Source organism: Vanessa cardui, chromosome 4, assembly GCF_905220365.1.
Source record: "Vanessa cardui chromosome 4, ilVanCard2.1, whole genome shotgun sequence".
NCBI classification, from domain to species: domain Eukaryota; kingdom Metazoa; phylum Arthropoda; class Insecta; order Lepidoptera; family Nymphalidae; genus Vanessa; species Vanessa cardui.
In genome coordinates this window covers 14,862,600-14,888,137 of record NC_061126.1, presented here as the reverse complement: position 1 = coordinate 14,888,137, position 25,538 = coordinate 14,862,600, and positions in this window count along the sequence as shown.

Sequence of the window (25,538 nt, the reverse complement as noted above, 5' to 3'; positions counted from 1 at the left end):
CAGACTGTTACTTTCCATATCTAAATCAGTCTAGTTCATTGTAATATAACAGCTAAAGTATAAAACTCGAATACAACGGAAAATTTGTTCATATTTTGTAAAAAATATGATTCTCGTTTAACTAGAGTTGAAAGTGTCAAGTCTGACAGAAGTCATATGATTAATATTGAAAGTCAATGGTCCAACTGTGATTAACGAGGCGCAATCAGCGGATCGAATAATACTATTTATTCGGGGCACAGCGATTTTATTAATTGGTTCGTAAACGATAAAATATTACGATTGACATATGTGCGTACACAATCATGAAAATGTGAAGCCATTTGATAATTAATTTAAACTTTTCAAATTAGATTATAACGTTTATGTTTTTTTGACGTGTGTGAATAGCGTTCTATTTTTAAAACCATGTGACGTTGTGTGTGGAGTTTTTATTATGTATCGTGTCATTAATCTAGCCTTCCAGGCTAGATCTTGCATTTAACTCATATGACTTTATATTTTTAAAGCTTCAAAAAAAGTAAATACTGAATTTGTTACCGATTCTTCTCAATAGAATATGCATTCCGAACTGGCGGTAACTTCACTTAATATAGTTTGTTAAATGACCATTTAAAAGTGTTTGTGAAAGCCTACTTGAATAAAGTATAATTTGATTGTAATTTTGATCGTGGCTTTCCATTTGCTAGAAATATTCCAATCATGTGGGTTTCCTTACGATGTTCTCCTTCAAATATGAGCATGATATCAAGTAAGCGCATACATATTTAGTACCTTAATGATAATATAAGAAATCTATACTAATATTATAAATGTTATTGTAGCTCCATCTTTTTGTGTGATACATAATAAACCATTAAACCAAATTCGATGAAATTTTGTATGAAACAAGATTGATACTTTTGAAAGGGCATAGGCTACTTTTTAAACCTAAAACCCTTCATACCTTCAAAACCAAGCAAGAAAAAACTAATGATTAATATTTTTAGCATGGTTCACGATGATTTTATGGTCAATTTCTAAAAACATCGCAATTAAAATGTGGGAATGTAATGAATGGGGAATTGCCTCACATATATTGTCTATAAAATTACGCGTTATAACTTTACGTCATAGAAACTTCTTAATAGTGTAATTGCTTCAATTAGCGAGGCTTAAGACATTTCGTCCTAAATATTTCGTTCGTTACTAAAGTTAACTGCCTCTTTAATTCCTGTTAATTATTTTCTTAATATTAAATATGCTTAGATACGTGTAAAAAATCGTATGGTATTTCTTAATTTATGTTATTTTATTAACTTATCTGTGTTATTTAATTGATAAAATATAGTGATTACTGAATTTATTTACAATTATTTTTAATGGAATTAAATTTTTGTATCAGTGATAGCTTCAAATTTAAGCTCGTAAATATTTATGATAATTCAATAATGCTTCAAAAAGACTGTTCTCATTAGCATGTTTTTTTTTTGTATTTCATAATAAAAAATAATAAATATAAAATGTATAACTACGATATATGGCTCGCATAACCACTCTGAGAAACCAGCTTTCACCGGCGGTTTTTCTGAACCGATATCATTTGGGAACCTTCAAGAAAAAAGCGTACTCCTTCCTTAAAGGCCAAAGCTTCTGCCAGCCTCCCGGTGTTGCAGAGGTCTATTAGCGGTGGTAAACGCTTTCCATCCTGAGCGCGCCTGCTACTGCTCGTTTGCTCCTTATTCCTATTAAAAACATACATCGAAAATCAGTTTAAGTTACCAAATATTATAATTATAATATCAAAATGGGGGGGCGTTGGTTTTCTATTGGTTTCACCCTAAGATAAGACCCCAAAGTTAATAATCCCTAATTATATCTTAGGGAAAGATAGAAGAAGGATACGCTTCTAGTATAGTTTTTCTAGTGGCTTCGGAGTACGCTCCTGTCTGGTTTTGACTATAACAGCACTTAATGTTTCAAAGTCTTATTTTGTATTTTATCATGTTTTATATTATTAAAGTTGAATACGTTGTAATAATTGAGTAATTTAACTTCATAATTATTCAATCAGCTCCTTAAACACGCAATTCAATTGCTTTTTTTCAGTCTTCTTTTTAAAGTTTTTAACCAACTAGCAATTAAATTTTTATTAATGTTGCCTAAGGAGGTACCAGTTAAAGTGTTGTCTTGTTCTTTTAAATATAAAATCAATGATGACAGAAAGAAACAAGTGATTGTCTAAAACTCGCTTAGCAACGTTTGTAAAACTGATCATTGTATAATTATATAATCCGGAGTACAGATTTTATTTACGTTAAAAATAAATAGGATTAAAAGATTACACTATTGGTAAATTGATTTTTTTTTCAAGACTTGCCAGTTTATTATAGCAACAGTTACATTCTGAACCTGTGGCGCGTTCTCCCAGCTCTCGAGTCGAGAGCTCTACAACCAAGAGCTGCCCGTAAAAAAAGCTTCAGCTTTAATTGGATTGCCTTTTATTGGCGTAATAAAATTGGATTTACTCTGAAACCGGACGCGTTTGGACGCCCCGCTGTTTTGCTATCCCCAATTATAATGCCGACTGATATATGTTTTTTAAAAAATATGTAGTATATTGATTTGTATAATAAAGCTTAAGGAGTACTTCGGAAAAGTCCAACAAACATATTTATAACTCATGTTAAGTAAGTCAGTGTCCACTGTTATTGGTTTAGTAAATAAATGTTGAAAAACATCACATACATTACTCTGATCCCAAGTAGTTAAAGCACTTGGGTAATGGAAAATCAGAAGTTAAAACGGTACCACAAACACCTAGACCAAGACCAAGACCACAGAAAAATCTAACGAACTTTTACCGACTGGGATTCGAATTCGGGACCTCGGAGTGAAATATGAAAACCGCTGTACACACTACTCGATCCCGGAGGTCGTCGGAGATTCGATGACGCAACCCACTATGGATTGGTCAATTTCGGTGGCAAAATTTCATCCCTCACTTGGAAGCTTTCTCACTATGCTTTCACTTTGCAAAGCCTCGAGGCGAAAGTAGGCAGATCAACACAGTAGCATATACGGTTTGAGGATATCAGTAGTTCTTATCAACAAACGATACTTAAATCGACCTTAAAGCGACTTATTTAAATCGGTAAGATAAGTTATCACTTAAGCAAGTTTTAGTCCATTAGCTCACAACTTAAAAAAATAATACAAGTATTTGATTTAATCGGTAAAATAAAATTTTAACAAAAAGAAAAACCGACTTCAAACAAAACACTATTTTAAAACAAATGAATATGCACGAAAAAGTAATAAAAATAATTGTGTATTCAACATATTTTTTAGAGTCTTCCTAAGTTAAATGAAATGAAAAATATTAGACTACTTAAAAGTCGATTAACGATTATATCATGTAGTTATAGTTATTGGTATATTTGGAGCCGGTGTCAGCCACGGTGCCCTTGCCCCAACAATCAAAAGAAAGAAGCGATACGAGCCCCTTGATTGATCCAGTATATTATTGTGTAAAAGGTAATTTGTAAAAAACATATTTGTTAAAGTATTCTCGTATTGTTTTTTGATAGATATACTGTAGGGTTTTATTGGCTGACACCGACTCCAAATATAACAATAATTATAACTACATGATATAATCGTTAATCGACTTTTAAGTAGTCTAATATTTTTCATTTCATTTAACTTAGGAAGACTCTAAAAAATATGTTGAATACACAATTATTTTTATTACTTTTTCGTGCATATTCATTTGTTTTAAAATAGTGTTTTGTTTGAAGTCGGTTTTTCTTTTTGTTAAAATTTTATTTATTTTTTGATTTTAAGTGAAGCTGATGTTGACTAACTAATTTTTTTTAATATGGATAGATTAAACGTTCCGTTTATATGAGTCAGAAACTACTTCGAGGACAATTTCAAAGGAAACTTGCGAATAAAGCAAAAATAGACTTTCGAAAATGCGGATTTAATACGTCACGCGGCGTAAACTACAAGGATCCCTCGAAAGAGCTGTAATCGAACTCAGCAAAAAAACTTTGAAAAAGACCAACTATATTTCGTACATCATATGACATCACATCACATACACAAAATTTGATTAAAGATAGTAAGAAATTCTGTCCCATATCGCACCCTAACTGCGAGCCGTATAGGAGTTCCATCACTACATAGTATAAAACAAAGTCGCTTTCTCTGTCCCTATATCTTTAAATCTACGCAACGGATTTTGATGCGGTTTTTTTTAAAAGATAGTGTGATTCAAGGGCAAGGTTTGTGTATATAAAACATGAACAATATAGTAAAGAAACACTGATAATTTTAGAAGTTTGCGATGTGATGTCGTATATAAACAAATTCTGTAGTATATTTAGTATCACTATTGCACCCGTGCGAAGCCGGGGTGGGTAGCTAGTTGATTATAATATTCGACTATGATAATTACATAAACATAACCACATTACGGAAGGTGACTCAAATATCCAAATAACCTATAAATAAAAGATTCGACCGAGTATCGCTAACGTGCTCCTCAGAATTGTTCCGTTCCCTTCCGTTCCGTTACTTTGTTATGGATCCTGTACTCAGAACCTTACCAAACTTTCACCAAATTACCCTTGAAGTATATATTTTATAATAAAAAAAGAATTATCAAAATTAGTTAACGTGATTTTCAGTTATTCACCTATTTGTCGCGCATATACATAATGCAAATTTAAGACTTATGTCGTTTTCACATGGATACCATCATCGGAAAAAAAAATAAAAAAAATGGGACCCCACGGGAAGCACTACCTTTCAAACAAAAAAAAAATTATCAAAATCGGTCCACCCAGTGAAAAGTTATGAGGTAACAAACATAAAAAAAAAAAAAAAAAAAAAAAAAAAAAAAAAAAAAAAAAATACAGACGAATTGATAACCTCCTCCTTTTGAAAGTCGGTTGATAACTGTTTCTTTTAACAGGTTCTACAGAAATACAAGGTCGTTTCGTTTTCGTTTTATAGACCATATCGACTAGAGTTATATAATAATTATTTAAACACATTTGACAATGTAAAGAGATAGTTTGCGGCAAATAAATACCTTCAATCCTATGTCATAAACTGTATCTGTCTGTAAGCAAAAACATAATATTGTACAAAAGATATTAATTTTTATATAAAGCTTTGTGAAAACCCGTCTGGGTAGGTGATTAAGGGTTGGTTAATCAGATATTCTGCCACCAAACCAAGTAACCAATAATTGGTATATTTTTTGTTTTCACCTTGAAGGCGAGTGAGCCAGTGTGATTACAAAAAAATACAATTAATATGTTTTACTGGTTCATTTTGATTAATTTTATTTATGTAGATAACTAACCGCGATGATTTTAGATTCAAATCCATGCATGTACCCGTGTATTATATACACACAGCAGCCCAGCCGTGGCTCATCTACACACTGTTACAACATTTATATAATAACTAGCAATCCACTTCGGCTCCACACGGACACCCAGAGGATCGGAACTGCGATTCAACGGGGAAATGCTGCTAGCATTCTTGCCACCATTACAAGTCAAGATTTATACAGTAACTAGTTTTAGTGCATATTTGTATATATTTAAGCATTTAATGTTATTAATAAAAAATATAAATATTGTAATGATATTTAATGATAATGATTAAGAAAGTCACGCATTGTTTTAGTAAAATCGCTTTAATATAATATTAATATGTTATTAATTAGTATAATCAAATTAATATCGTGACTTTGACGAGATGTTAAAGGATTAATTCAGCTTAACAAGTACAATCAAGCCCATTAAGTAGTCGATTAAGACAGCCGTGTATAATTAAATGTGATCTGACTAATGATCGAATCAAAATAAACTTAATCCAAGTGATCTCATAATAAGTGCTTGGGAATCATGTATTAAAAAAGCTCAATCTATACTAATAAGAAAGAAAGAAAGAACACTTTTATTTGGGACCGTACAAAAATTGTAAAAATATATACAAGTTACTTCAAAATCAGAAAGAAAATAAAAAATGTTAACCAAAGAAAAAAAGCAACTTAAATTACTACTAATATTCACACGAAAAAACATTAAAAAAATAACAATAAAAAATGAATTGAATAAAGTTAGTAATGTTAAATTTTTTTTAAAGGTTTAATATTTAATAACATTGGAATTAATGACACTTTCATTCGTGTAATAACTATTTTCAGTATTATTTTATTAAATTCTTGGTGGAACCTCAAATCAAACCATTGATAACACAACAAACAACTACAGCCTGCAAATTCCCACTGCTGGGCTAAAGGCCTTCTCTCCCTTAGAGGAGAAGGTTTGGAACATATTCTACCACGCTGTTCCAATGCGGGTTGGTGAAATACACATGTATTCTATGAAATTTGTCACATGCAGGTTTCCTCACGATGTTTTACTTCACCGCTGAGCATGAAATGAATTATAAAGACAAATTAAGCACATGAATCAGCGGTGCTTGCCTGGGTTTGAACCCGCAATCATCGGTTAAGATGCACGCGTTATAACCACTGGGCCATCTCAAATCTCTACAATTGGTAACTTTACGTTAAATAAGGTTTTGGTTTTTATTTTTGCTCAGATCTAGACAAACATATCTTTAATTCCTAACTGTCATAAACTGATGTAACAGATTTTGAACACGACTGGACCAAGTACAGGCGCAGGACCGATTGCTCCATTTGCTTTCCCAAGTACATGAGTTTTAACACTGTTAACTTTCAAACTTCGGACTGCCTGTGAACATTTTTCGATGGAAAATCTTTTTATTGAAACGATCCACTGAGCTGACTGAGCCAAGATGACCTAGTGAACACGCGTGCATCTTAACCGATGATTGTGACAAACTTTGTGTTTATAATTCAACTCGTGCTTGGTCAAGGAAAACATCGTGAGAAAGCATGCACATGACTTAATTCTTCCACGTGTATAATCCACCAACCAGCATTGAAACAGCTTGGTGAAATTTGTTCCAAATCTTCTCGTCAAAGAGAGAGTCCTTAGCCCAGCAGTGGGAAACTTACAGGCTGTTGTTGTTGTTGAGACGATCCAAGGTTTGAACGCAAGACTTCGAAATCTGTATTACATTTACACTTAACAAAGTATGCAGTGCAATTTCTGGTGAACTGACAGTATAACATTTGTTTTTAATTGTTAGTGATTATGGGTGAAGGTCAAACTAAATTTACAATTTGATATCACAATATAAAAAAATAGTATTTCGTTTCTGACTAAATTGTTACGATTTGTAAACTATCCTTTAGGTTTTTTATTTCCGGAAATTTGTATTTTTATTTGCAACAATTCTATGTTGATGAAATTTTCGCTGTTACGTATAAACTCGGCAGAGTTTATATATACATACGTTTGTATATGTATGTGGGTATTGAGAATGTAACTGTAAAATAAATATATAGATAATAAATAGTAATAGTTAATTTTTATTTATGGATTAGTTTGGCTGGCGAGCATATGGGCCACCTGATAGTTAGTGGTCACCATCACCCATAGACCATTAAGAAATATTAACTATTCCTTACATAGTCAATGCGCCACCAACCTTGGGAACAAAGATGTTTTGTCACTTGTGCCTGTAGTTACACTGGCTCACTCACCCTTCAAACCGGAACGCAACAATACTGCGTACTGTTTAGCGGTAGAATATCTGATGAGTGGGTGGGCTTGCACAAAGCCCTACCACCAAGTATTTGACATACTTTTATGGATGTATGTATAAACATACATATGTATATCATCATCATAATCATCATCAGGCTGTACCACTTTATCCAATGCTAGACATAGGCCTCTCATAATTGAAATGCCTAATTGACCAAAAATCTATCCCTTATACTACATATAGTATAGTTTAAAACATTTTTTTTAATAAATAATGTATATTACTTTTAGATATCCAAATAAATAATTAACGTTTTTAATTTATGGAAACCAAAGCAAGCTTTTTAAAATATATTGTGAATGTTTGTATATTAATCGATTACAATCTCGATATAACTATTTAAACTGTAATAATTATTATAAAGCAGTTTCATCTGACACGTACTGAATAATAAATTGTAATTAAAATATTTGTTTTAGTCCAAAAGTTATTATTGGACAAAAACGGCAACAAAGCATCGAATTGTGCGTCTTATATAGTTTTATGTGTGAAATATGTATTTTACAAAGATACTATTACAAAATTTATTCAAAAATTTATTTCGTTTTTATTAAATTCTCAATCTGTTGTTGGTTTAACTTATTCTTTTTGAAGCTATTTTAATGTTATAATATTTAAATAGCAACTTATTTTCAAACTATAAAAATACCGTATCCATATCGTCATAATATGCATCGTTGCATCTGTTACAATTAAAACAAAAAAAAGTCAATAATCTGGCTAGTAAGCGAGGCTTGTTATTGTACAGCGAATCGGCGGGTGAAATCACCGAGGCGGCACGCGCTCAAAACGTATGTGTTCCATACCGTGTCCGACTGTCTATTTGGCGGAAAAAAATATAATTGGATTGTTCCTGACGAGATAAATTGGAGGCCCGACATACCCTATGCATGGATCAGTCATTTATTGCTCTGGATAAAAATAGTGGTCGTATCCAAATGGAATAGGAGAATAGAAAAAGAGAATTCGCAATTGGATATGGAAATTTTCTATTGTGCGGGCTCTCCGTTGCTCTAATCACATCGTATTCAGGGAGAAGTTTGTGGTCCGGAATTGTTTCTTTGTTGATTGTGAATTTTTTATTTGCTCACTTCACTTTATTAGGTACAACATTTTCGGTGTTTTTTTATATTTTAATGAGGTGTCATGTTCGAAATTATTGTCGTTAACGATACGGTATTGCATTTCTTAAAATATATGAATACCTCACGAAACTAAATGAAATTTTGTTTGTTTGAAAGTGACTGAATATAGAAGTTCTTATTAGGAACGATAATTAAAAAATGTATACTTGGCTTCAAGGATTCAGTCATTCATTCAGTCGTTTCCTTCATTCATTCATTTCATAATACTATTTCTTTATTGTGAGGAAATAGTTGAAAGTTATCTTTGAAGTTCCACGTGTTAAAAAAGCCTATTACAGTTTTTTTTAAATATAGGGCAACATCATATACATTTCTTTGACCCCAATGTAAGTCGCTAAAGCACTTGTGTTATGGAAAATTAGAATTAATGTCGGTACCGCCAACATCCAGACTCAAGATAACATAGAAAAGTAATGAACTTATTCTACATCAACTCGGCATTCAATCGTCAATCATCAAGTCGGCGTTCAAATTTCTTGCGTAATGTGTTTGTAGTCAGACAGACAATTGCTTATTATAATAAAGATTTTATATATACACAGTCAGGGTAAAAAAAGGTTCGTCACCTTAAGACCTATTATCGTTTGCTCGGTATGTGCGATAATCTGCTCTACCCATCGAAAATGACATATTGCGACGTAATGATTTGATATTTAGATTGAAAAGGTACTAAGAGTTTAAGTCTTGATAAATAATATGATGATGGAATAAATATCAGTAGGAAGTGAGTCGAGATGGCCCAGTGGTTAGGACGCGTGCATCTTAACCGATGATTGCAGGTTCAAAGCACCGCTGATTCATGTGCTTAATTTGACTTTATAATTCATCTCATGCTCAGCGGTGAAGGAAAACATCGTGAGGTAACCTGCATGTGACAAATTTCAAAGGAATTCTGCCACATGTATATTCCAGTGGTGGAATATGTTCCAAACCTTCTCCTTAAAGGGAGAGGAGGTCTTTAGCCCAGCAGTGGGAATTTACGGGCTGTTGTTGATGTTGTAAAGGAATAAATTTGAAAACTGACGAAGGTTTTCTTACTCTGGCTGTGCATGCAATAATATAAATAGCATATGTATCATGTGAACGAATGCGTTGTTCAAAAATCTCGATAAAAGTATTGACAAAAAAAAAGCCGACGCTGCGTTATATTTTTTTGCAAATTAGCAGAAATCGAAACACTGATGAAATCCACGGTTTCGTGCACAATATCGTTACGCTGACCACTGAGTGTGACATCTGTTAGAAATTTATATTTGTGAAAAGGGAAATAAAAAAAAAATGTTCAAATAAAAATTTCGCTCAAAAACTTTATAACGAGTTGAAACGATGACTCTTTCTAAATAAAAAAAGTATGTACTTGTTTATACGTTTATTATTTTCAACGCTTAAACCGTTTCGTTTCAGTTATTTACTTTGTATAATATATGTATATATTTGGCTAGATTTTTCATTTGAGAAATGAAGAGTTATTATGATGTTGTTCAGACAGGAACATCCTATCTGGACTGGAAAACATTCCACTTGGTATCGCACGCGGCTTCGCTTACGTTTTAGGGGTTTAAAGATATTGGACTAGCTTATGTCTTATCTTGGAGTTCAATTTTCATCATTCAGACGTAGGCCTCCCTCCCTTCTCATATGTCTATTAATCGCGGAATACCGTATAACCATCCAAAACGGTGCATCTTAGTAAAACCGGCAGCGGCGTCACTGGTGCGAGTAGTTGTGCCCTGCAGTTGCCAACCCGCATGCCTAGTATGGCGACCATGGGCATTAAGACCTCTCCCCCCTATGATAAGTCCAATGTTCATCTTCTTCCTTCATACCATACTTCATCAGTGTCTTTTTTCTGTGTTGTGAGGAATGAACAATAGCTGTCTGTTGCTCTTCATTTAGAGTTCATTTAGTTCCTTTTCTTTTTACATTTGTTTTCGCATTTATAATATTAGTATAGACTGAAAGACAAGTTATGAGCTTTGAGTCCATTTAAATAAAATCATTTTGATACCAATTTTGTCTTATTATGACCAACTAATCCATTTTATTTTTAAGAACAAAAAAAATTAACAATTTTGTCTAAGTCAACGTTACAGCAGCTTTTAATCCAACAACAAATAATAACCGGCCGTTACAATTGGACAAATTATTGACAAAACAGCGTTTCCTGATCGAGCTAATTTCTTAGTTTGCAGCGATTTCCTGAATCGCTTAATACAAACTTTAATAACATCACAATAATATGAAAATGGAGTTAGGTTGGCGTTAAGTACGAGCTTGTATGAATATAGCCCCAAAATCTAAGAACAAACTGTATTAGAAGTGATAACGAGGACTATTCATTTATTTCACTAGGAAGTCGTCATAACAACAAATTACATATTAAAATATAGATTAAAAATGATACGATTAACACCGTGTGTACATAAACTTTGATGACCTCCATGATCTAGTAGTCCAATGGGCACGCCACTTCGGGTTCAATTCCCGGCCAAGTCGATGTAGAAAAACTTTATTAGTTATTACTATTATTTAAGAGTGTATTACTTTGTACTTAATTCAACAGTACTGTCACGCCTGTTGTGGTTGAATGCCTGTAGTGGTGTATCAGACTGCACTGCTCCGTGTACTTTTATTACATAAGTGTTGTTGTGAATATGCCGATGGTGTTTCAAATAAATAAATAAATTAGTTTTCTATTGTTTTGGGTCTGGGCGTTTGTGATACCGTCGCTACTTCTGATTTTCCATAGCACATGTGCTTTAGCTACTTACATTGGAATCAGAGTACCCAATTTTTTTTAAATGTTTTTCCATTCTAATAAACATGATATGGAATAAAAACCATACAGAATCTATACTTGTTTTAAGTGTATGAGCGTCTATTAACCGAAACAGACAAGTCGCAACAAGTTGTAATGATGCTCGGCTATTAAAACTTTGAGTTAGAGACAGTTTACTGTACTAATGTGTTTATTGGTATTGCATACAACGTAACAAGGCTATTAGTATGAGTCTTGTGAATATTTAGTTAGACTAAAAACTATAATACTTCATATAAAACTTACGTTTTTATCTATATTAAATAAGCTCTGATTTGGTAGTTGTTATATAGTTTTATATAAGACAGAGGGAAACCCTATGTTTATCCTTGTGATATGTTTGGGCTGTTAGCCTAAATAACATTATCATAGAATTTACATACATTGACTTGGGTTCTGTACATACCCATCTGGGTAGATACAACATTAATACTTGATATTCTTTTGTTAATGTTGGGTATATGTTGAGAGGTAACAAGGCTGAGATTTTGTGTCCCTTGTACCTGTAGCTAGCTAGTAGTCGCAAAATATCCTTCCAGGGTTGGTGCATAAGTGATGTAATTGGTGATGTAGTACCTATGGACGGGGGTGAAACATTAGGTGACACATTTGTCCGCAAGAAATACCAATTTTAGCTATATAGTACAAGACAAGATAAAAAAAAATAATAAGATGAAGAATGCATACATCTTAACCGATGATTGCGAGTTCAAACCCAGGCAGACCACTGAATTCTCGAGTTCGTCAGTGAAGGAAAACATCGTGAGGAAACCTTCATGTGTCTAATTTCGACGACCACATGTGAATTCACCAACCCACATTGGAACAGCGTGTTAACCTTCTCCTTAACGGGAAGGCTTTAGCTCAGCAATGGGAAATTTACAGGATTTTGCCATTATATGGTGTTGTTACGATAGTATGAGACCCGTGATAGCATTTCTTAATTAGTACCGGTGTTCTAAGGTCGTGGATTATCCGCTCGGGGCGCATAAGCGTCCGCACCACGCGGTAACCGTACGCCACTATTAAAACTTTAAATTGGCGATAGTTCGCGTTTGCGTTATGTATAATAGGTATTTATTGAGAATTTCACCGTTTCTAAAGACAATAATTTTACATATAAATTTTATGAATTAATTTAACGCTTGTATAGCATATTTATTATATATTGTACATAGTCATATTCATTGGTATGAAGATGGGACTTTATTAGGCTTTGTCTATTCGTCTGTGTTAGTATTAGGAATAATTTGAATGACAAACAAGAAAATATTTCGAAATAACCATTTAGATCCCATAATGTATGGTAATGTAAAAAATGGCACATGTTTGGCAATAGGGAAAGGTCATCTACCCACTTATGCAAGATTTCCTGAAATGGGCAAGTACGTGTTGGACAGGACGTGTACTGAAGGTTCTATGCCACTAGGATGATAGACGAACAAAAATACAAATGCGATAACAAATAACGCTTTTCAGTATTTTTTCCTATGTGCTACAAAATATTGCTTCTTGCAAAAAATGTCATTGTCTTTGAAAATGTATAGCATAAGCGACATATACGGCCATATATTTTGGTTGCGCAGATTTTTCACACCTTTAAGGGAAAGTATGCCATAGTATTTAGAATTAATTTCAATTTTATGCCTCTACGCGCTTCTGAGAAAAAGGTTCTTGATACAGACACAGATAAACTCCGAACTGATCTTAGAAACGTTCAATTTTCCTTTAAAAGATACGGAACCCTAAAAATGATGAAATATTCTCGTTTTAATCCAATTTAATTATAATCCTGTCACCTTTGTTATTTTAAACAATAATATGAAGCACAGAATATTATTTAATTTTTCAACCATCTTATTTTTTTAAGAAAACTTTAATTTGAAATGTAATTCTCGCTAACGGTTCCATTATACCTCTGCGGCTTACAGAAATAATATCACCTTATAAACCCAAAAAAAATGTTAATAGCATCTTTGCGAAAACAAGATCTCTATAGAAATAAAAAGGAACGAAAGAAGACAATTACTACCAGCTTTATTTCAAGGAATCCTTGTATTAAGTTTGATAGTGTTTTCCCAACGAGTCTTGAGAATATTATCTCAGTACGTTTGAAAGATTAATGTTAATGGGTTCAAATCGCAGCGAAGTCAGCGTCGAATGCAAATGAAAAATATTAATACTAAGAATGAGAAGCAGGTAAGGTTTGTGAGAAGTGAAACTTCGGAAATGTTCTCATAATTCACGTATATTTCTTAAATATCGAAAGAAATTTGAGTCCGCCTATTAACTTGAATAAGCCTACAAAATTCCTTATTAGCTTTTGTAATTCCGTTATTACGGTAAAGTTATGAATTAGCACTACGACCTATTTTAAACGTCTTACATTTTAGGTCATTTACTTCGCACTTCAACTGCTTCCAGTATTGTTGTGGCGCTGATGTCTTCACTACATAGTATAACACAAAGTCGCTTTCTTTGCCCCTATATCCCTATATATGCTTAAGTCTTTTAAACAACGCAACGGATTTTGATGCGTTTTTTTTTTTAATAAATATTCATTCGAGAGGAAGGTTTTTGTATACAATACATGGATAAAAATTTTAGAAGGTTGTAATGTGATGTCGGAAATAAACAAATTTCGTAGTATATATTATAATATTATATTCTATAGTATAAAATCAATTTTGAAAAGCTAAAAAGGTCTATTTTGAAAAGCTTATGAATGAAGAAAACGACTGGAATGGTGTTCTTCGAGAAGAGCGAGTAAATAAGGGATTAGTAAGAGAAATAAGCATGGATGAGGTAATGACAGCAGTCAAAAGCATGAAAAATGGAAAGGCTTTGGGTCCAGATGATATACCAGTTGAAGTATGGAAGATATTAAAGAGTGAAGGATGTATGTGGTTGACTTTATTCTTCAATAAGTTGTTGCACGAAGAAACCATCCCACAAGAATGGTGCAGTAGTGAACTACTGCACCAACTACTAGTGAACTACACCACCTACTACTAGTGAACTTCACCACTAGTGAACTAGTGCCCATCTTCAAAAATAAAGGGGATGTACAGGATTGTAACAACTATAGAGGGATTAAGCTCATATCACATAATAGAAGAAGAAGAGAAGGTAATAGAGAGAAGATTGCGAGAAGAGAGTGAAATTACCAAAAATCAGTTTGGGTTTATGCCAGGTCGAGGGACAATGGACGCTATCTTTGCACTCCGCCAATTGTGCGAGAAGTACAGACGTGCTCACAAGAATCTGCACATGGTGTTCATTGATCTCGAGAAAGCGTAGGATAGGGTGCCTCGTGAGGCGTTATGGTGGGCATTGAAAGAGAAAGGTTTGCCTGGGAAGTATGTGGAGTTAGTCCGTGCTATGTACAAGGGATCTTGTACCTACGTCCGATCGTCTGCCGGTAACACGGACCGGTTCAATGTGGCTGTAGGTTTGCACCAAGGGTCGGCTCTAAGTCCTTACCTCTTCCTGCTGGTTATGGACGCTCTAACGGCGGACATACAGGAGGAGGCACCCTGGTGCATGCTTTTCGCCGTCGACATTGTACTGGTTGGTGAAGATGGACCTGAGATCCAGAGTAGATTGGAGGATTGGCAACGGAAACTGGAGAATGTTGGCCTGAAAATCAGTAGAACGAAAACTGAATACATGTTTTGCGATTTCGGCGGTCTCTCCAGTCCTGAAGCCATAGCGCTTGATGGCGCAGCTCTTCCAGTCTGCTCCGACTTCCGGTTTCTCGGTTCACTCATCCAAGGCGATGGCGAAATAGATCGAACGGTGAAACACAGGATTAACACAGGATGGATGAAATGGCGGCAGGTTACGGGAACAATTTGTGACCCCCGTATTCCCCTTAAACTTAAGGGGAAGATCTATAAGACCATGATCAGACCTGCTGTCCTATATGGATCTGAGTGTTGGGCTACAAAAGGGATGACTGAAAGACAATTGCATGTTGCGGAGATGAGAATGCTGAGAGGAATGTGTGGTGTTACGCGAATGGATAGAGTAAGGAATGAGTACATAAGAGGAAGTTTGAAAGTGACACCGATAGCCGAGAAGTTATGTGGAAGGCGGCTATCATGGTATGGGCATGTAATGCGGAGGAATGAGGGACATATTGTGAGGAAGGCCTTGAGCATGAATGTGGATGGATATAGAGGTAGAGGACGACCAAGAAAACGATGGATGGACTGTGTGAAAGACGATATGGTTAGAAAGAATGTTACTTGTGAGATGACGTCTGACAGAGAAGTATGGAAGGAGAAGACATGCTGCGCCGACCCCAAATAAAATTGGGAAAAGGGCAGGAGGATGATGAGTATAAAATAAATTGTTAATTTATTTTAATTCGGTATTCAGCTGTTTAATATTATATGTTGTATTGTTTAAGTTTTGTTTAATTGGTTTTGTATTTAACTTCCATGTATAAGTTTAGTTGAACAAAGATTTTTCTAATTATTAAACAAATGTTTCATTAATCAAATATCTATCTTACTTAAAAATATATATGAATTGTATCGGAATATAAAAAAAAATCAATGTCTCAGTAAATAAAAGATGAGGAAACTTAACAAGGGAGTTCGAATCCGGATAAATACTATAGTTATTAGAGTTATTGATTTCGTGATATTTACCATGTTTTTTTTATTTTTGTTCGGTGGTGATATTTCGTCTTATTCACGAGTCTCACGTACAAAAATAGAAAACATGGTAAAAATCCCGAAATCAATAACTTTAATCTTAAAAATAACCATGTTCATTTAAAATCTTATATGAATACTATAGCATTATGTATCAAAATTTCAAAAATAATAATATTTGTATGACTTCAATAGTGCTGTTCTCCGTATTGAAGGAAAAAATAAAATTTGCGCTTATACTCGAATCGGACGAACATGTAACTTTTTCCAGCTGATCATTAACAGTATATTTCAAAACGTAACTTAAGCTATCAATACAATTCATTTGTATTGAGAAATAGTTAATAAACATTAATGTTTGCGTTATATATGAAATATAGAAACGAATTTTATATAAAATAGTAACATTAAAGTAATTTTCTTGTCACATGTCGCATTTAAAATACTATATAGGTAAAAGGAATAAAATTGAACGAAACATAATTACATAATATATGTTTGCGAAATAGTTACATTTGTGGGTGTAACGCGGAAAACTTAATTGAGGAAAAAATAGCTCGTCGAGGTAACAGGATACATAGGGACGAGTAATGCCCAGGGTCCAGTATAATTGGTATGGATTAACTATTACGTAATTTCATTTACTCTCTGTTTATATTGCATTTGGTGAGTGCTGTTGTTGGAATTGTCTTAATTTAATTCGTTTTAATTTATTTGTTGTGTATTAAAGATTGGTCTTGAATTATTTTATGTGTGTTAATGTTTTCGATGCCCATTCTTGCTGAATATCATACATTATTATGGTTTGGAAAACATGTAAAACACAATATATATTTATATCGGAGATAAGATCGCTATTATTGGTCGTGATGTGACGTAGGCAACCGTGGGTTATCCTGAAAAAAAAATGTTTTTTTATCCGCCGTTCCAATGCGAGTTGATGGAATACACATGTGGTAATATTTGTATGATGAAATTAGAGGCACGCAGGTTTTCTTACGATGTTTCCTTCACCGCCAAGCCACGAGATGGAAACACAAAATAAGTGCATAAATATTCGGTAGTGCTTGCCTGGATTTGAACTCGCAATCATCGGTTAAGATGCACGTGTCCTAACCTCTGGGCCACCTTGGCTTAACACTTCATTAATAAAAATACTATAATCCACCAACTCGCATTATTGCAGCGTGGTGGAATATTGTCCAAACCTTCTCCTCAAGGGAAGAGGAGGCCTTAGCCCAGCTGTTGAAAATTTACAGGCTGTTGTTGTTGTCGTTGTACTCTATAATATTCTTTTTTTTATCAAATAGTATCAATTGTAATCTAACACTTAATAACAGATACATTTTTTTTTTGTAAAAAAATTGTTTTGGAGTTAAATTGGAATGGTTTAAAAACATAAACACGCTTCGTTTGTTCAGCGTTTCGAGTTCAGGAGTTCTTAGTTTCATTTCTCAGGTCTATAAAAAGTTATTGGGGTTTTCTGTTTAGAAATTCTCAGTATAAGTCCGAAGTTAGTAAGTGCGATTTTTCTGCACCTGAACTCTTTCTAGTCGTGTCGGATTAGCCGTCCCATTGGATAAAGGAGTTAAGGAATACTGCACTTAAGCGAACCTTATAAGGTCCAGCGTAATTCGTCTTGTTCTCTTTGGGAATAGATATACCAAAAATCAGCAGATTTGGCGCTATCCACGTCCTACGGCTGTTCGAAAACCTTACAAGATCTTTGGCATACTTGGTAGAAAGACCCATGGCACGTGTTACGGTTAGGCATCACTCAAAAATTTATGTGAAATGGCTGAAATATATAAGCACCAAATATCTAATGTCTGATGTAGGGTTCTTCAAACTACTGAGAGTTACCAAGATATAAGGCAGGTATGCTTACGCTTATAACTTTGCGAGACGTTGGACTAATGAAGTAAACCTATTGTTAGTAGATTGGTCCAATATTTAGAAAATCAGGCGAGGAGGATTATCGCTCAAAAAGGATTAAAGCCTTTGCTTAGCCCAGCTTTTGGATGGCATATTATGGGCATACTTGGATATGGTGTAAAATGAAAATAAAATCCTGTAATTTAAAATAGACAAAAAATAAACAACCAAATAGAGAACACTACGCAGTTCCTTGATAGGATGTGTCTCGGGATACGTTCACTTAGAATTATACTTGCAAGCACGTCGACCACTTATGGAGAATTTGTATAATGTATCATATATTTTGCGGTTAAGTTACGTTGATAAACAATAAAAATGATTACATGGAAATCCGGAAGTATATACTCATATTTTGATTATGAAATTATTGTTTCAGATTCGTCCAATAAGAATTCGAAAATAAGAATGATGGCACCATGATGAATTCATGGTGCCATCATAATAACTATTTCCAAAATTGAAACTTTGATGTTTAAAATGAGTAGAACAAATTTTAGTTATCATAGCGTATTTCATGGGTTATACCGACTTTATCTTTGCACGAAATTTCCTACGACTCTACAATATAAAGCGAGTGAAACCATTAGGCATTGTGTACGGCATGGTTCTAAAAAGGGCCCTTAATACAAACTTTATGATCCAACCGTACGTGATAGCACACTTTATTGATTTCAGCTTTCAACTCGGTTACGATAGGTAAAAGTTGGGAAAGCTTATAAATTTTCCTTTCATATTTTAATCATTTTGGATACCTAATAATTTCTCTCTTGATTGGCACTAATTGCAATGGATAAAAACCGTCATCATTTTACTTGCAAATCCTGAACAGTTCTAGGTCATGAGATAATTTTATTTTTAAACATAATTAACCTACATCCAAATCATTTTCAAATAAAAAAGCAAGCTCTATACATATTTCAACATAAACAACCAACAGAAGTTGTTCCATATTTCAAATTTAATTCAAGAACGTAGAACGCTACCATAAGAAGTGTGTAAATGTGAAAAGTGAATTGCAAACGTGAAGCGGGATGCGCGTCCATTCAAAGGTGCTCACTAATGAGGAGGGCGAGCGAAAATTTTACCTCACTAAAAGAAATTTCGCTATATCTATCTCCCACTAAACGCGTGCTACATTTTAAATGCGCCCATTACGAAATATTTTTCACGCCTATCTGCTAGCGTCGTGCACATTAGACGCTTTTCACGACAAAGTTAACAGTTTCTATTGAGTATACAGTTATTTAAAATAGTTTGAATTCGTGAAATTTAATTGCAATTTTTAGAGGCTAATTAGTAGTTTGATTTTTTTTAACTTGTAATATAATTTAGTGATCATGTCATAACTTGACATCGTGAATTAACCAATTTATCAACATTTATAAACTCTGTAATTTAAAAATGGTCATTAAAACTGTGTATTTGTACTGTGTAACACAGATACGGGCCTTCCAGTCGCGTCATAGTAAGTGGATACCACTCCCAATAGAGTCTTATAAAATATTTCATCAACCTATGGAACTGCGATGTACATATAAGTGCAATATGCCAGAAAACCTTGTGCTTGTAAGTAATCTGGATCAATCATTGTTAAGCGCGAATATAAATTAAACTAAGTTTTATTTATGTTAAGTGTTTGTTATATGGACTCACAAATTAAATTGATTAAGTTTTTTTTTTAAAATAAAATCCTTCTAAGTTACTTTAGTGTTTATAATTATATTGTTGATTTTAAATAGAAAGACAAATATCATATTTTATTAATAAAAATAGAGAAATATTAATTTAATTTATTTTTAAAAGTACGTATGTGTGCTATGTAATTTAAACACAGTGTTTATAATGAAATATTCAAGATAAAATATGTCTTAATACTGAGCTAATAAGAATAAAAGTGTTCCAACTCATTACTATGCATATTCATGACGAGATTTCACACTGTAAAATAGTCTTTAGTAAAATGTTTAAAAAAATGACTATTTTAAATTGGTGCAATATTGTCAACTCCCACTGAGCATTAAAATAAAGCTAGCGATAAAGCAAATGTTTATTCAAGGACTTTAAAACGCAAAATGCAGAGGAATAAATGTCTTCAGGCTATTTACAGAATAACACAGTGTAATGACATAATACTGGCTTCTATAGAAACCACAAGAGGCAAGGACTCCGCGTCGCACAGTATGCTCGTTAGAGCCGGTCATTTGGCTTTTGAATACCCATAGCTTAATATGATTTTCATACGCGATACGGGTTTTTGATTACGGCGATTGTGTTTTCATAAAATTTATGAGATTCCCGTTCATTTAAAAATGTATTTTCCGGTATATTATTATAAATGACTAAATTTAATGCTTAGTTAGTTAAGTGGCTAGACTATAATTCAGATTTCGAAGTCTTCTTCTTCTTTAGAATACTCGGCAGAAGCAGGGTAAAGAAAGTAGGCAATACTACTTACTAGTTCCTTGGAAAGCTGTCCGCTGTCACATGGTCGCCCCGTGGGATAATGAGGGAATAGACAGTGCAATACGCCTGTGTGTGTGAACAAACACAATTATATAATATCTGCTTAGTTGAATAGTCCTTTGCAAATAAGTTTTTTTTTTTAAATTAATTACTGGTTCTATAATATATTGAAACTAAAGTATAATTAATACGCAAGTTAAAATTTTCCAATAATTTTTGACTCGATGCAGCAATAAAAAAAAGAAACAAAGTAGCAAATAATCTAGAGTTGTCACAAAAGGATATTTGTTTTGAACCGCTTCGTGTTTATGATATACATCACCGTCCGAGTAACGAGTTTCTTGTAAAGGAAATATTAACTTTCCTAAACCACAAGGGATTTCCTTTTAAACAAAGGAAGTGACATTGGTTTTTATTGAAACGTGGACATTAATGTCGAGTAAAAACTGTTGAATCCGAGGTTAAATATTATACATTCATGATCTTGATAAATAGAATGTTTATATAAATCACTATTGTACGACACAACTTAGATGAAGCATCGGCAAATTCTATAAAACAGATTATTGCTGATTAGTAAAAAGTAACTACTGAGTTTAATGGCGGTTCTACTCGGTAGAATCTACTTTCCGAACCGGTGGTAGCTTCACTTAATTGTAAAAAGACGATTTAAAAGTGCTTGTTAAAGCTTATTTGAATGAAGTTTATTTTGATTTTTTGATTTGTTTTGAATAGAAATAGCTCCCTATCGCGCTATTCGACGCTATTCGTCTCTATAGATTCTCGCGTCAGTTCTGAGAAAGTAAGTGCATGTAAATCGACGTGTCAAATTGACGAATATATTAGGTCATATGATACTACAAGTTATTACGTTTGTGTAATGATCATATTTACAAAAGAAATAAATATTGATAGTCAAAGTCAAAGTCAAAAACCTTTATTCAAAATAGAAGTGTTTACACTTTCTTATTGACCGTCGAAAATCTACCACCGTTTCGGAATATAATACCTCAGACCTGAGAAGAACCGGCGAAAGAAACTCAGCCGGATCTATATTTTTTTTAAATGTCAATTTACAAAAATTATATTATTATGTAATTAATAATTTCGGATAGCGTACTTAATTCGGGTGTGATCGGTTTTACTAATTTTGCCGATGCTATATCTAAATTTGGTCGTACTATACGTATTATAACACAGAGAACACAGCTGCGTCCCGCTGTCTGTCTGAGCGCATCCACCGCTAGGTGTCATTCATGTAGACTAGTGGGTAGCCCGCGAAACTTCGCTTTCATTCAACGGTTTTTTAGAAATTTCGAATTTTATGACAAGCTTGGTTTTGATTTCGTATACTGACGACGTCTGTGCACACATTAGTTTTTTTTTAAAGCCATAGCACCTCTCTAGTACCTAATGTAAAGTAAGGTAATAGGAGAGGGTTTGGAACATATTTCACCACGCTGTTCCAATGTGGGTTGGAGGAAGGTTTCCTCACGATGGTTTTCTCTTTAACTCTTGGGCTAGCACGTATAATAATTACAATAAATACAGACGGATGTAATAGCTCTGTTCACAAGTTTGGTGGACTACTGAAAATGTATTATGAATACACACTGAATATATATAATGTATATATATATATACATATATGATTAAAAATGTTTACGGTGCTAATCTCTATGAGCGGCGGTGACCAGTTACCATCAGATTTGCCTGCCTATTTGATAATAAATGTATATATTTCTTATTCAATATCATCTGCGTTACATTTGACTTTAAAAGGCTTCAATGGCAAAGCCACGATAAGACTTATCTATATATGAAACCATGTGACTCACAAATGGAAAATTACTTTGTAATATAACATATATAATACAACAAAATGAGAAAACATCAAAGATTTATCTTCTAAATTTGAATCTTGATAATATACACATAATACAATACCAGCAGGAATAAGTGAACGAACCCACCTGACGGCGCTTATTCATATCCAATTTCGAGAGATTATGTAAAACAAGGCAAATTGTTTGCGTTTGTTTATAATATAAGGGCACGCGCCTCTGTAATAATGTCGTAAATGTTTCAGGACAACAAAGCCGTGGGAAAGTGGCTTCATATATTAAAATACCTTTATTTGTACCGTCGAATATATCACCGTTTTTATACGTAGATTACCCGGCTGGGAATACAGTATTTCGATCACGTGGAGTATAATTTTACTGACTTCATGCATAGGTAAACAGTTATATTTGAATGTTGTTCCAATTTGATCCGACCGAATAATGAAATGATACGAAACTTGGATAACACGAAGATCGAATTGTAACGTGGCTGGCATCCTAATTCATTCATTCCGTTCCGCGAATGATTTTTACGATTCGATATTTACAAATCGATATTTTGAAATCGATATGTGTTATGATTTATTTTATTGGAAGAAATATTTTATCGAGGTCGCCTCGATGATCAATAAGGGCGACTTAAGAAACATTATGTATAGTGAATGTATGATAATGTTTCTAAGTATATTTTATTTCCTATATTATATATATATATATATATATATATATATATATATATATATATATATATATATATATGTCATGTTTTGACATAGTTGTATATTTATTAATATTTAAAGGTAAGTGTGAATTAATACATCACCTAATATAATTTTCAAATAGAAATAGCTAATAAGAAATGAGACCGCTTTTTGTGTTGAACATATTTTTGTTTTACCTTTTTTTTAATAATGGAATATCGATTGACGCAATTTGAATGTACAGTAAAAAATTAATGATTTAAGTAATTCATTTCTTTCTGAAAAATCGATTTTCATACCAATCGATAAAAAAATTCGAATTATGACTTACAGAATATACGTTATATAGCATAATAATTCTATATATTTGAAAAAAGAATTACGAGCGACCGTCTCGATGCGGAATGTGCGCTACGTTGTTTGAACATGTATGTCACGTGCCGGATTATAAAAGCTTTTCCAATTCTCTATCGCAGGAGCAGCCGGGATCTCACGGCGACCACGTAGGCGCTATATCTTTCGTTCTCTGTGCGCTTTTATTTTAACGAAATTTAACCCCCCTCCAGTGTCACTGTCGATTACTTTCCATTGTCTCGGAGAAGCGTATACCGAATCAAATTGGGAAATATTGAAAGGAAACGTGCTAAGCGATACTTTTATTACGCGATACAGATCTCTTACCGTTTTGTTATCGGATGCGGATCGAAATAAAAACAGGTAAGTAAATATTTATTTTATACGAGCATCCTGTATATATTTATTGATGATATGTCGGTTCGGGTAAGATGACTTTATACTTTTAACTGTGCCTTTATTAATGTTGACGTTTTGATATTCATTTTAGGATGATTAAATTAACATACATACACAAGTGTTTTCGAGAAATTTAAATAAAAAGTCGTTAATCAACAAGCCTATTATTAATCGATATTTTTAATTGCTTACGAATTGATTTCAACGAAGACTGTTATTATATTAAAACAAATATTAATTAAAATAAAAGTGAGTAAGTTAAGTTGGATGGATAAAACCTTTGTGTATGGACTGGCTTAACAATAATACTGTAATAAAAAAAAGAAATAGTATCAATAAAACGCTACATCATATAAAGCAATTTTAGTAATAATATTTGTTCTCAAACGGCCATCATTCTCAAGCCACCTGAAGTGGAAACCAAAACACCGTGGAACAGCGACAAATAAAGCCATAAAGACCACAAAAATAACATAGCCCGTGATTTCACAATGGAGGGCGCGATTTGTTGTTCTCTTTCATACGAATCCGGAAAAAATAAAACAGATAATATTAGGGACGCCCTCGCCGGCCGCCTTTCCGTTCACACATTAGTGTTCTACAAAAATGGACCATTCTCATTCAAATATTTTCCACAATTTGTTTGTCTTATCGTTCAAAAGGGACCGGAATTTGTCGTGATGGGAAATTACCTAGATTGCGGATGTATTATACGACGCTAGCGCTTTTTTATACAATTTATGTAATAGGATTTGTTCTCAACTGTCATATTAATAAATGATATAAAAATATTGGACTACATTATTCTGCTCTCTATGTAAGTAGCTAAAACACTTATTATGGAAAATAAGAAGTAACGACGGTACCACAAAAGCTCAGACCCAAGACAACTTAGAAAACTAATGAACTTTTTCTACATCGACTCGACCGGATATCGAACCCGGGATAGCAAACCCATAAATATCGGTGTACAATCTACTTGACCACGGACGTCGTCAATACGACCTCACGACTCAATAGTCATGATGTCTCTGTGGTTAGAACGAGTGAATCGTAACCGATGATTGCGAGTTCGAGCACATTTGATTTTATTCATATTTTCTGTTTATAATTCATCCCATGCTCGATTCGGTGTCAAAAATTCGGCGATGAAATGAGCATGACTCAGATGAAAATCTATGTTAAAGTAATACATTAAAATATTTAATAAAATAAGTCGTATTAAAATATAACAAGAGCCACATTAAACTCCATTATGTAGACGATGCAAGGGAACAAATGGATTCTCCGGAAAATCAACTTAAATTAAGACGATTAAAGTGTTTGCAATTTATATATATTTGTATATATAGATTTATTTATTTAAGGTTTACAGCAGCTAATTTTTAGTAAAAACAACATCGAAAAGTTTGTTAATATCAAGAATGACATATGTAATAAAAAGCAGTCTTCGTGATAAACGAAATTAAACTCAGCACACGTTACAACTTTGTACGTAGTAAATA